Below are 13085 nucleotides of genomic sequence, written 5' to 3'. Positions count from 1 at the left end.
ATAAAATCATAGTCATCCTCTAGCTGAAATCTCCAATAATTCTGCGAGGGGCGTAAGTTCACAAGCAGAGAGCATTATAAAATGTAGTTTAATAATGATGATGTCTTGTGGGTACGGCCATATTGAATTTAGTGAAATGTAATTGGGAGCCCTGATAAATAGGCAATGTGGTCACTGAAACAGTTAACCTTTCACCTCATGCAAAAGATGGAGGTCAGGGAATGATCTTGCATGAAATTACTTCAGGGGTTATGTAGCCCAAGGTGCATTTCCTATTATAGAATCACGTTAGTACATTAAATGATGGTATTGAGTTTCAGGTGCTGGACAGACATACCTGCGGTCTTATACAATGCTTCCTGCATGACTAAAGGTGACGATTCCAATTAGGCTAATGTCATTTTCAGGTCACCAAACAAATTGAATCATATGTCAGCTGCTACCACAATCCTCGGTTACGGATGATAACTATAGCGATGTGCAACGACTGCAAAACTATACCTATATGTAGAGTTAGATTGCATCCTGCACCTTGTGGCGGTTCTAAGCATAGAGTTGTGCAATTCTTATGTTATGACAAGGAAAACTCAGTCCTTGTAATTTTTTGAAGATTGAATAGAAAGCTTCAGTGTGATCAGTGGTTTCCAACATCTTCACTTATGTCCAAAGTCTAGGTCTCCACAAATTTACTGGCATACTTCAGGACATGGTAGGGGCAGCAGTTTTGCAGCAACTGGAGGGCTACAAGTTAGAAACCACCTAAGCAGAACTCGAGTGTGGAAAATGTTGGGCACAAAAACAGGCAACTCTTATAGCAACCTACAGACGAGTAACATGAAGCTCCTGGGTCCTAGTGCAAAAATTTGGGAGGCCTAAACTACCTTAAAGAGACTCTGTACCCACAATCTGCCCACCCCAAACCACTTGTACCTTCAGATAGCTGCTTTTAATCCAAGATCTGTCCTGGGGTCCGTTCGGCAGGTGATGCAGTTATTGTCCTAAAAAACTACTTTTAAATTTGCAGCCCTGTGTCAAACTGGCGTAGCCTAGAGTGTCTGTGCATTAGTCTGTCACAACCTCTCTGTCCCTTCCCCGCCCTCCTCATCATTAGGAATGCTCCAGGCAGGTATTTTCCTATTCATCAGCTGTGAGAACACGGCACATGGGCTGGATCGTTAAGGCACCTGTGCAGTGTTCACTGCAGAGGAATAGAAAAATCCTGCCAGTGACATTCCTAATGATGAGGAGGGTGGGGAGGAGGGACGGACGGGTGGTGCAACGTTAGGGCACAGATACTCTAGGCCACAGCAGTTTGGCACAGGGCTGCAAGTTTAAAAGTTGTTTTTTAGGACAATAACTGCATCACCTGCCGAACGGACCCCAGGACAGATCTTGGATTAAAAGCAGCTATCCGAAGGTACAAGTGGTTTGGGGGAAATAGATTGTGGGTACAGAGTTGCTTTAAATTTTTAATTTTAAAACAAAAATACCAAACACCATACAAAGCAAAACACCATAGCAATTATTTGAGCAATAACGCCCGTGGCCAAATGTTAGCGGTGAGTCAATGAAAGTTTATGAAATGCCATACATACTAGGTGTTTTTTGTGGCGTTATTTTTTGGGCTCTGTGGCAGTTCTTCCATAACTCAGGTGAGGGTTTTCTGCAAACTGTGGCGTTTCTTTTCAACAAATTTCAATGACATTTCTTCTGGTTGTCTCAAAGGTAGGGATGGTCCGAACCGAGTTCGGTTCGGGTTCGTACGAACCCGAACCCTCGGTAATGATTCCCGCTGTCTGGAGTGGGCGGATCCAGTTGGAGGACCGCCTGGAAAACTGGGATACAGCCATAGCCATAGGCTGTATCCCAGTTTTCCAGGCGTTCCTCCCGCTGTATCCGCCCGCTCCACAGAGCGGGCAGGCAGCGGGAATCTGCTGCCGAGCGTTCGGGTTCATACGAACCCGAACCTCGGCAGGTTCGGACCATCCCTACTCAAAGGCAAAAAAAGCAATTCAAAATTGAAGTAAAAAACACCAGAAAAACACCTGCTTCACTGTGCCATAGCCTGTCAATGCTGCACTGCGCCTTACAATCCGGTGCGCCTTATAACCGGGTGCGCCTTATAATCTGGTGCTCCTTATATATGAACCTAGACATTTTAGCAGGCGCTCTTTGGTAATGCGCCTTATAATCCGGTGCGCCTTATAGTCCGAAAAATATGGTAGTTGTATGTTTAGGGACAGATATCTCCACACCCTCCTGAAACTGTAATTCTGGTCTTAAGAGAGGAGAGCTCTGCTCAAATGCACCATTTATACCAGTGATTTTCAACCTTTTTTGAGCCGCGGCACACTTTTTATACTTAAAAAATCCCGGGGCACACCACCAACCAAAATGACACTAAAACAGTACATATTATACATATAGTTAATAATATAGATTCTAAATGTATTTAAACTGACTCAGTGTGAAACCTGGGCCTGTTTTCTTCTCCCCCCTGTGCTTCTCTCCTGTGCTTCTCTCCACCATACTTCTCCCCCCTACTTCTCTCCACCATACTTCTCCCCCCTGCTTCTCTCCTGTGCTTCTCTCCCCCATGCTTCCCTCCTGTGCTTCTCTCCCCCATGCTTCTCTCCACCATACTTCTCCCCCCTGCTTCTCTCCTGTGCTTCTCTCCACCATACTTCTCCCCCCTGCTTCTCTCCTGTGCTTCTCTCCCCCTGCTTCTCTCCTGTGCTTCTCTCCCCCGTGCTTCTCTCCCCCGTGCTTCTCTCCGGTGCTTCTATCCCCCGTGCTTCTCTCCTGTGCTTCTCTCCACCAAACTTCTCTCCACCAAACTTCTCTCCCCCCTGCTTCTCTCCGCTGTTTCTCTCCCCCCTGCTTCCCTCCCCTGTTTCTCCCCCATCCCCAGGTTTCTCTCCCCCATTGTTTTCTCCTGTTTCACAGGGGCACCATAGTTTGGGGAACTTTCCCCGCGGCACACCCGACCATGTGTCGCGGCACACTAGTGTGCCACGGCACACTGGTTGAAAATCACTGATCTATACTATGCAATGCCACATTTTCCCTGCAGCTGTTAATCTAGCAGAAATGACAAGCCCCCCCCCCCCCAGTTTACGGTGGGGGGACAAGGGCTCAAATCCCCCTTCCCCTCTCTTACTCAGCCGATTCTAGAACATCTGGGGTGGTAGAGTCCTGGCTCCCCCCATGGCCGGGAACCTGGAAATCCCCTACTCCACTTTCCTAGGCTCCTGATTGGCCGGTTGCTTCCAGCTGTGGTAAAAGCAGGGACTTAAGTTGCCGCTGCAGAGCTGTGCCTCATTTCATCGGCGGAGCTGAAGAGAAAAGACCCCGACCTCCTTCCCTTGTTAAATGTATCCTTTGTCATTGTGTTTTCATTAAAAGGAGTAGTCACCCAGCCTTACTGGGTGGATGTGATCATTACAGTTTACAATGATATTCATTTATTGAGATTTTAATTATTTATGGTTATTTCTTTAAATTATTTAATTTATTTAATAAACTACTATTTAATTATTTTTACCCTTATTAAATACTATGGCCGGTTTTCTTCACTTACAGTGTCTGTGTTATTTCAGTAGGGTGCTTGGGGTGTGTGTGTGTGTGTGTGTGTGTGTGTGTGTGCGTGCATGCGTGCGTGCGTCGCAATTCTGTTTTCTATGGTGGTTACCCCTGATTGAGAAGCAAAATCCCTATTGATCGGCTGATCGCAAAGAGTCCACTTTGTTTTAAGTCGTCTTGCAATACATTTTCTACCTGTAGCCCAATCCTAGATTCACCCTGACAGTAATATTCTGAACAGGAGAAAAAAAACAACATAAAAGATACGACCTACTACACTATCATGGCCCTAGCCCTTCTCACAATCCATTGTTATGTTATGTGGCTTATTAATATTTAATGAATTATTATTTGCTGTGAAAAAAAAACTAATACTGATGTCAGGATCATCACCGAGGTCCTCCGAGACAATGTACAAAGATGCAAATACCAAGCAGTAACATGGAAATTCTATTAAAATGCTGTCAACTATCAGCATTAGATTCTGTAACACATTTGTAGATATTCATTATTCTGTTTTTAATTTAGACTTCATTATGGAAGCTGGGGAAGTCTAGAGGGGCCCTTCAAAGTATACAGTCATGTGGATAATATATGATAAGCGGTAGCTTTTCATGCTCACTGATGGTATTTGCAGAACAGGAGCATTAACTATTGCTGGTTTATTAATAGGATTTATGTAATCTTGATATATATGGCATATCCACAGGGTATCCACAGAAATGTCTGAAAAGTGGGGGCCCCTTCCTATAAAGAGGACAGGGGTCCTAGAGACACATACAGGAGAGGAACATGTCAGAATTGACTAAAATGGGAAAATCCCTTTTAGGCTGGGTTCACACACAGTATATTTCGGGCAGTATTTGGTCCTCATGTCAGGTCCTCATAGCAACCAAAACCAGGAGTGGATTAAAAACAGAGAAAGGCTCTGTTCACATAATGTTGAAATTGAGTGGATGGTCGCCATATAACAGTAAATAGCTGCCATTATTTCAATACTACAGCCATTGTTTTAACCTCTTAGGGTCCATTCATATGTCAGTATATTTTCCAATCTGCAATTTTGAATTCGTAAGCAATCCGCAAATTTTCATCCGTATTGCATCCGTATTGAATCCGTAAAATACGGACCCCATAGAGTTGTATTGGGTGTTTCAGTTACTGTCCGTACTAGGGCCTGTCCTTTTTTTTTTTGCGGAATGGATTGCAGCCCAGAACACAACACGGATGTGTGTATGGGTCCATTGAAATACATTGGTCCTATTTTTCTGCGGATCCATAATTGCGGACAGGAACAGGATGTGTGAATAGGGCCTTAAGGACGCATGACGTACCCGTACGTCATGCGCCCGTAAAAGGTGTTCAGAGCGGGGCCTCGCGGCGACCCCGCTATGGACCGCCGCGGTTCCGGGTGCCCCTTGTAGCCCGAGACCGCGGGTATTAGCGGGCACGGTCTGATCGCCGTGCCTGCTAATACAGTAATGAGATGCAGCTGTCAAACATGACAGCTGCATCCGATTACTGGATGCAGCATTTCCCTGGTGTTTAGTGGGTGAGATCGCTTCTCCGGGACGTTGTCCCGGAGGAGCGATCTCAGTTACTGAAGCCGGCCAGGGACCACTCCAAGATGGCACCGTCCCTGGCTCGGCACTCGTTTGTTTTCGGCTGCAGCAGCCGAAAGCAAACGAGTGCCAATCTCATTGATCTTTGCTGTATAACTATACAGCAAAGATCTCAATAAGAGATCAAAGTGTATATACTAGAAGTCCCCCAGGGGGGCTTCTAGTATATGTGTAAAAAAAATTAAAAAAAGTATTGTTATAAGTAAAAAGCCCCCTCCCCTAATAAAAGTTTGAATCACCCCCCTTTTCCCAGGTTTTAAATAAAAGTAAATAAATAAACATGTTTGCTATCTCCGCGTGCGTAATCGCCCAAACTATTAATTAATCACATTCCTGATCTCGTAAGGTGAACGGTAAGGTATTCCTATCTTGGCAAGTTATGTCCTATCCACTATCCACAGGATAAAGCACATGCGGGCTCCCCCTCTATTAATCCTCTATGGGACAGGTGTCAAATTGTGGCCCTCCAGCTGTTTCAAAACTACAATTCCCATCATGCAAAGCCTGGCATGGTAGGAATTGTAGTTTCACAACAGCTAGAGGGCTGCGAGTTTGACACCTTTGCTCTCCAGAGCCACTGAAGATAGATGAAAGCAGCTTTCTGGGTAACTTGGATGCTCCGGTGCAAAATGAATGTAACATGGTGTGCCACTCTAATTTAAGGGTCCTTGTTCTCAAGATCTCAGGATAGTCCCGGGTGTTGGACCTCCTGCAGTAATTATGCTCTATCCCGTGGCTACTGTGGACAGAACATAACTTGTCAAGATGGGAATACCCCTTTAACTCCTTAACAACCGTCATGGTGTCCCTAAGGGGGTACAGACAGGGCTCACAGTGCGACCACTCTCTGTACTGCTCCACTAATTTTGATGCTGCTGTCAAATTAGAGGAATTTTATCTACTGATACTTACTAGCTACTTAGGTCCAGCACAGCCTGTCCCATTCTATGCCCTCTCCACTGTGACATCTAGGGGAGGGCAGTCCTCCATAGTCTCAGACACCTATTGCTAAGTACAACTTTGCATTGACCCTTGTTGCACCCATGCTGCTGTAAAAAGTGAAATATAGAGCAGACTAATAGAACAGCAACAATAACAATGACATCATTTTATTATATAGGTGTGCACTTTAGAGACGATGCATTGTAAGTGGCTCTGCCGTATAAGAGCATTGTACATTGTATATTCACATATGCAGAATGGAATGAATCTGATAGTTTCCTTTTAGGATCTGATAAATGTAAGATTCCATTACCTATAAATGATACAAAGTGTTCTTTCATATAGTACCACTCTGTACAATCTCTCATCGCTGCTGATCATCATTCATTATTCTTGGTGATATTAATTGTTAACTATGCCTTTGATTTACCTCTATTACTGGCTGTTGAACATTTCATAGCCATTAAACTTTAAAGTTAAAATCTTCTTGTTAATATATGGCATAGAATTTGGAATCTCCTGCTCATGTATTATGTATGGGTGTCCTCGCTCTCATAAGGCAGGTGCGGCAGGTGGACAGGGTCTAGGTGTATTGAATGCTAGGCACAGTGATTTCTAAGGCTATGTATGGGCCCTGTTAGTATAATGCTTCATAACATTAAGGTCAGGGGCACTGTGCACAATTCTTTTTTGGGAGTTACTATGTCTGTGACAGTATCAGGCCTTATTGAGACGTCCGTAGTGGGGTCCGTAATTACTGTGCATCTGTAGTTGTTGTTCAGTCTGTAGTGCTGTACAGGGGGAATATGTAATATGTGGTACAGTATTTGGGGGGGGGGGGGAGGCATGGGGCAGCATAGCAGCCACACTACTAGAGAGAACGGAAGGATTACACTATTAGAATAGGGAGTTTCCATTAAAAAGGTGGAGGAAAGTGAAGATATGTTTGGCAGCAAACTCTGTGGCTGGTGAAAAAAGCATTAATGGCAATCTAGGCCGAATAGAGAAGAAGAAAGAAAAGATGTATGTATTGGAGTATTGATGTTAATTAAAAAAAGTATTTAAAGGAGAAGTCCAGTGAAATTTTTTATTAAAGTATTGTATTGCACCCCAAAAGTTATACAAATCACCAATATACACTAATTACGGGAAATGCTTATAAAGTGCTTTTTTACAACTGCTTTAAGGCTTCACTTCCTGGATAACATGGTGATGTTACGTCCTGACTCCCAGAGTTGTGCGGGCCGTGGCTGCTGGAGAGGATGATGGCAGAGGGATGCTCAGTGTCCCTCCAGTGCCCTGTGTCCCTCATTGTCCCCCTGCCATCATCCTTTCCAGCAGCCACAGCCCGCACAGCTCTGGGGGTCGGGTCGTGACATCACCATTTTATCCAGGAAGTGACATCACCATGTTATCCAGGAAGTGAAGCCTTGATGCAGTAGTAAGTACAGGGGAAAAAAGCACTTTATAAGAGTTTCCCATAATAAGTGTATATTGGTAATTTGTATAACTTTTGGGTGGCAATACAATACTTGGAATGAAAATTTTTGCTGGACTTCTCCTTTAATAGCCATAAACCTCTTGCTGCTGAGCCAGTGCATCTAGGGATACCATGTAAAATCTGGAATTCAGCACATTTGTCACAGTTACAGCCGCGGCACATACCCCTCACCTTAGCTGCACCATCTTCTCCGGTTGCTGCCGCACGTGTTCCTGGCTGGTTGCTCTGATCCCCCACCCTTTTCCTTGCCTCTCTGGAGGTGCTGCCCCTCCTCTGTTTCTTCGGGCCGCCACGCATGTCCCCAACCCGTAGGGCGCGTGCGTGCCGCTTGTGCTGAGGTTTAAAGGGCCAGCGTACCCTTGATTGGCTGCTGCACAGCAGTCTCCGACTATAAATCCCTGCCCTTGCCTAGCTCTTATATTGGTGCCTCTACATACTACCCATTAGTGTGTGGTCCCAGCTGTCCCTCTTTTCTTGCCCGTGGTTCCTGCCCGTATGGTTCAAGCCACCTGTGGTTCAAGCTGTGAGTCCTGTCTGCCTACATGTCTCCAGCAAAACCTCGCCTGCCACCACTAGCAAGCCAAGCCAGGGGTAGCGACCTGTGGGTTGCCTGCCACAGCAAGTCCATCCCACCTTGCGGTGGGCACAGGTGAAGACTCCGCTCCCTGGTGCGACTTGTGCCATCACTAGTGGTGCTACAGCGGATCCATGACTCCAGTTGTGACAGTCATGGGGCTTGGGCTCTTGATCTTATAAGACTCTAGCAACATCCCTGAAGAACCTACCAATGCATGGAACAAACTAGGTGCTTGGAACAATCTTCCAGCAGATGTGGTAGGTAAATTTACTGTTACTAGATGTAATCCTGCCTGAGATAAACATATATCTATCCTAAGATAATAAGAATCAAAATACTATGAGGGCAGGCTAGATGGACCTTGTGGCATTTTCTTCCAACAATCTGCAGTATGCTGAAGCTGAGTTTCCTTAAGGCTGGGGAGAGAATGGAGCCTGTAATGTGTTTAGGTGGTGACCCCCTGAGGTGTTATGTCGGAGGAAAGGCCGATCACTTGCTAGATGGTGAGGAGTGACGCCAGATCTATGGTGGTTGGCCGAGATACAGCCGGGCCCAGTGTTATGTTGTGACGCCAGTGCCAGTTGGGCACACAGGTATGGTGGCACACCTGCTTTTAGTTTAAAGGGCCGGTTGTACCTTGTTCCCCTGTGGACAGTGTCTTGCCAGGTTGCTACGGGGTCCCATGGGTTGTTATCACGGTAGGCCGGAGCTTTGTAGTGACCCTCCCGGTCTATTGGTACTGCCACCTACAGAAAGGGGAAATGTCCCAAGGATGCGGTATAGATGGTGTAGGTGTGGGGTGAAGAATCACAGAGTCTCTTTACCATAAATAATCTTGTTTTACTTGAAAAGTACTTGTATGCAGCAGGTAATACAACTTTCCCTTGATATGGTATGTTTCTCTGGAAAAAGCACTTAATAATACACTTGATAATACACTCGGTAGTACTCTTGATAATACAGCAACCAGATCTGTGATAGGAGTATAGTAAAGAGTATAGTCGTGCTGAGTTGTGTGTTGAGAGATACAAAGAATCAGAGGAGCAGAGAGGAGGATGTTGTGAGAGTCCCGACCCAAGTAGTACTGTGCACTCCCGGGATGTTGGAGGATGAGGTAGAAGAATACTTAAGAGAAGAAGAGAATACTTGTGCCCGTGTTTAAACCTTTGGTTTTTCGCACCACCTAATGCCCTACCAGTGTCGGGGGACCCGTCCTAGAGGGTGACACAAGGCTCCAGACCTTGTTACCTGGGATGAGAGGAATGCTGAGGGTTCCCTGCTGACAACCGCGCTGCGAGTTCCTAGGCTCTTAGTAACCTTGCTCTATCCGGATCAATTCCTAGCTTCTGTGGCTTTTTTGTGGATACCATCCTGCACTGTGACTCTCCTTTTCCATGGCGTGGGTTGAGATTATCTCTGACTTGTCCACTCCTGTAGGAGTTTAACACTGCATCGTGTTGTGTAGAGTAAACTGAAGAGAAACTGTTGGCTGTCTCTTGTCTTGCTTCCTACCCATACGGAGATCTGACTAAGACTGAACTTCTGAGGTAGCGGGACCTGGCAGAGGGCAGGGGCCCAAGAGGACCACTGTAGGGAGATTTCTAGCTTGCATCCTTCCCCTTTAACGTCAAACACAAAAGACTCATAAACTTCCTCTACCCATGTGACTTCCTTCCCCAGCGTATCTAAGGTGCGCTGTGAGTGGGTGAAGAGTGCATTAGAAGAAGTAAAGTGAGAGATGATAGGACAGAAGAAGACATTCCCATAGGTTCACAGATCCATGTGACATACAAATAAACAATAACCCTTTCCATACTTCAGCCATGCAGCATCTGCATACATACATCTGTAATAACGACATCTAGTGGCGAAACTTCATGACTACTTTCATCACCACTGACTCATAATAAGTACAGGCTTTTATGAAGGGTGTAACCAATAGCAACACTCGTGGTGGGACACCACATTTAGATGTAATGGTTTTAATGTGTACTATAGAGAGAAGGAATAGAAGAGATGGGTCACCGTCCACAAACACACACCACATAGAGGGAATTAGGTAACAGCTCCACCAACTGCCTCCTTAGTGTACCGCAACAACTAGGAGAAACATCTGGAAAGTGGGTGGACCTATTATAATGAGCTCCCCATAAAAGGCAGTTGTGACAGAAATTCCCGGATTAGTCAAGTGTAGCTGAGGTAATGTAATCAATAGAGGGGACCACCATCTCTGTGAGGAACTGTAAGGAGATATCAGAAGCCAGCTCAACAAAGACTGAGACAGTGTGACAGGTGAGAGTAGGAAATACGATTTCTTATTATTATTGACCAGAAAGGCAGCCTGATCAGACTTCCTCTGTAGTCAATAAAAGAAAGAAATCAGTTTTATAGCTCTCAGCGGTCACACTGTCTCAGTCCCTGGAGAGTTGGCTCCTAAAAATCTCCTTACAGTTCCTCACAGAGTTTGTGGTCCCCTCTACATCACCACAACTAGGGGAGCTCATTATAATAGCTCCACCTACTTTCTAGATGTTTCTGCTAGTTGATGCAGTACACTAAGGAGGCAGTTGATGGAGCTGTTACCTCCCTGTATGTGGTGTGTGTTTCTGGATAGTGACCCATCTCTGCTATACGTTATCTCTATAGTACACATAGTGAACTATAGATGAGTAAATTTACAGTAATAAGCAAAGCACTTCTTTATCTCTGAAATCCACTCATTGCTCCATTCTGCTCCTCCCTGGGGGCTGGGAAAAGCTGGGAAATTGGGAGACGTTTAATTTCATTGCCCAATATGGCACCTACACAAATAGAATTACCTCTCACTTTTTGAACAAGTAAAGGATGGCCTTCAGAAATGGGACCATTTAACCCTTTCTAGGACACATTGTTATGGTCAAACTAAAAGCCCATGTATTCTATAGCTGTTTAGATGTTCATGTACTACAATCTTTCCCAGAAGGTTTTTATATTTGTGGGGTAATGCATGTATTTCATTAATTCAGGATCTGTCCCATGGATATAAGGTGCGAATAATGTCATTTATCCTCTCAGCAGATATAGTTCTCTTGTTTATTCCTCTGTGTTCAATACCGTGAAGAGGGCCAATGTCTATTTACGAAATCAATTTTCTCCCTGCTGAATTTGTATTGAGTGGGAAACCTGTATGGGTCAAAACAACATACTGATGCAAGTGACCTTCCTGACTTTACTTAAAGTTACGTGGTAACTTTGACTTTTTTCTTTTACATACATAGGACATTATGAAAGTGGTTCACCTCCTTTGCCCATCTCCTTCTCTCACCTTTGCTATCCTGCAGTTTGACCTCTGGCTTTTTCTTCTAGCCAGCTCAGTGCCCACTGCAGGGTGCCAGTTATTTTCTTCTTCTTGGGCTCTAAACCACCCAAATCTGGCAAAGGGGGTGCAGAGTTGTGTTCTGGAATGAGAGTGCATTGGGTAGACATGGCTCACAAGGTGGGTGGCATAGTGTCATCTGCCGCATGGTAGGGATGCAGGCGGCTCCATTAGGCACTAGTTGGGTGCTGGAGTCCACGTGTCTGGGCAGTGGAGTGACCCTCGCAGAATGGCAGCAGCGGGCTCTAGTTCCCCCTGTGTCCTGGGCAGTCTCTCTCAGGGCTTCTCCTCCCAGTGCTTCCAAATTCCAGGGAGCTGCCACACCGAGGAAATCAGGCCCCATCCCAGTCACAGTGCAATCCCGATACATGGGCGTCTCAGTGTCGATGTAGGCCGCAGCCTATGCCCTTAAGTTCTTCAGTGTCTTGGCGCCTCTGCCCTCAAGACCCACACTGTTCCCTGGGTCTTTCATCCCTTCCTGTATGGTGGGCACAGCCGCCTTATCCTCTCAGCACTGCATCAGAGCCAGTCAGCGACAGGTTGACACTATAAGAAATATACTAGAATGCTTGCACTGATGCAATGGTGGGCAGTCAGTGTTGATCTGGGGTGCCTATGGCCCACCAGTGGCATTGATTCTAGGGGCCTACTTTCTATCTACTGTACATGATAATATTACCTAATCCTTTTTCGATCACATATTAATTGGACTTAATCCCTGGATAGTTAGGGGGTTTCATGGTTGGCTGAAGGATAGATATCAGTGGGTCATTGTTAAAGGGGTTGTACATCCAGGACTCCTTTAAGTGCTTTGCCTGGGGATAGGGTGAGTAGAAATATAACGCCGCTCTAATTCCTGTGCTGCAGCCTGTACTACGCCATTAAGCTATCTGTTGTGTGGTCACTTCTGGCTTCTGGGATGTGACATAAAGGCCCTATTCTACGGAACGATTATCTTTCATAAACTCGCTCCAACGACCGCTCGTTAATGATAATCGTTCCGTGGAATAGCTGTAAACGAGTGAACGACAACTACAAAATCGTTATATTGTCGTTCAAAATAGTTTTTCAGCATGTCGGAAAAAAATCGTTGGTCTTTGAAAGATAATTTGCTAATCGTTTCATAAAATTAGAAATTTTTCAATCGTTCGTAAAAAGGTTAAAAAAAAGTAGGTGTGTCGTATGGTCATGATTACCCCGGCGAACGTTTTAAACGACTATGTAACGACCACAAAATATTCATTACACTACATATATCGTTCACATTCCCACGTGTGTTATGTGTTATTGTTCGCTAAAAAAAAATTGTTTAGTGATCGTTAATGAGCCGTCGTTGGAGCGAGTTTATGAACGGTAATCGTTCCGTGGAATAGGGCCTTAAGAGTATACTCGTGTTGTGTTGTCAACACGTTAAGGATTTAAAAGGAATTTGTCAGGTGTGTGTGGTATGCCCCTGCTGTGTTATGGCAGAGGTACGGCCGGTCACTTGCCAGATGGTGAAGTGTG

The sequence above is a fragment of the Dendropsophus ebraccatus genome, chromosome 7, assembly GCF_027789765.1.
Source record: "Dendropsophus ebraccatus isolate aDenEbr1 chromosome 7, aDenEbr1.pat, whole genome shotgun sequence".
NCBI lineage: Eukaryota > Metazoa > Chordata > Amphibia > Anura > Hylidae > Dendropsophus > Dendropsophus ebraccatus.
Note: the sequence above shows the minus strand (reverse complement) of the source record.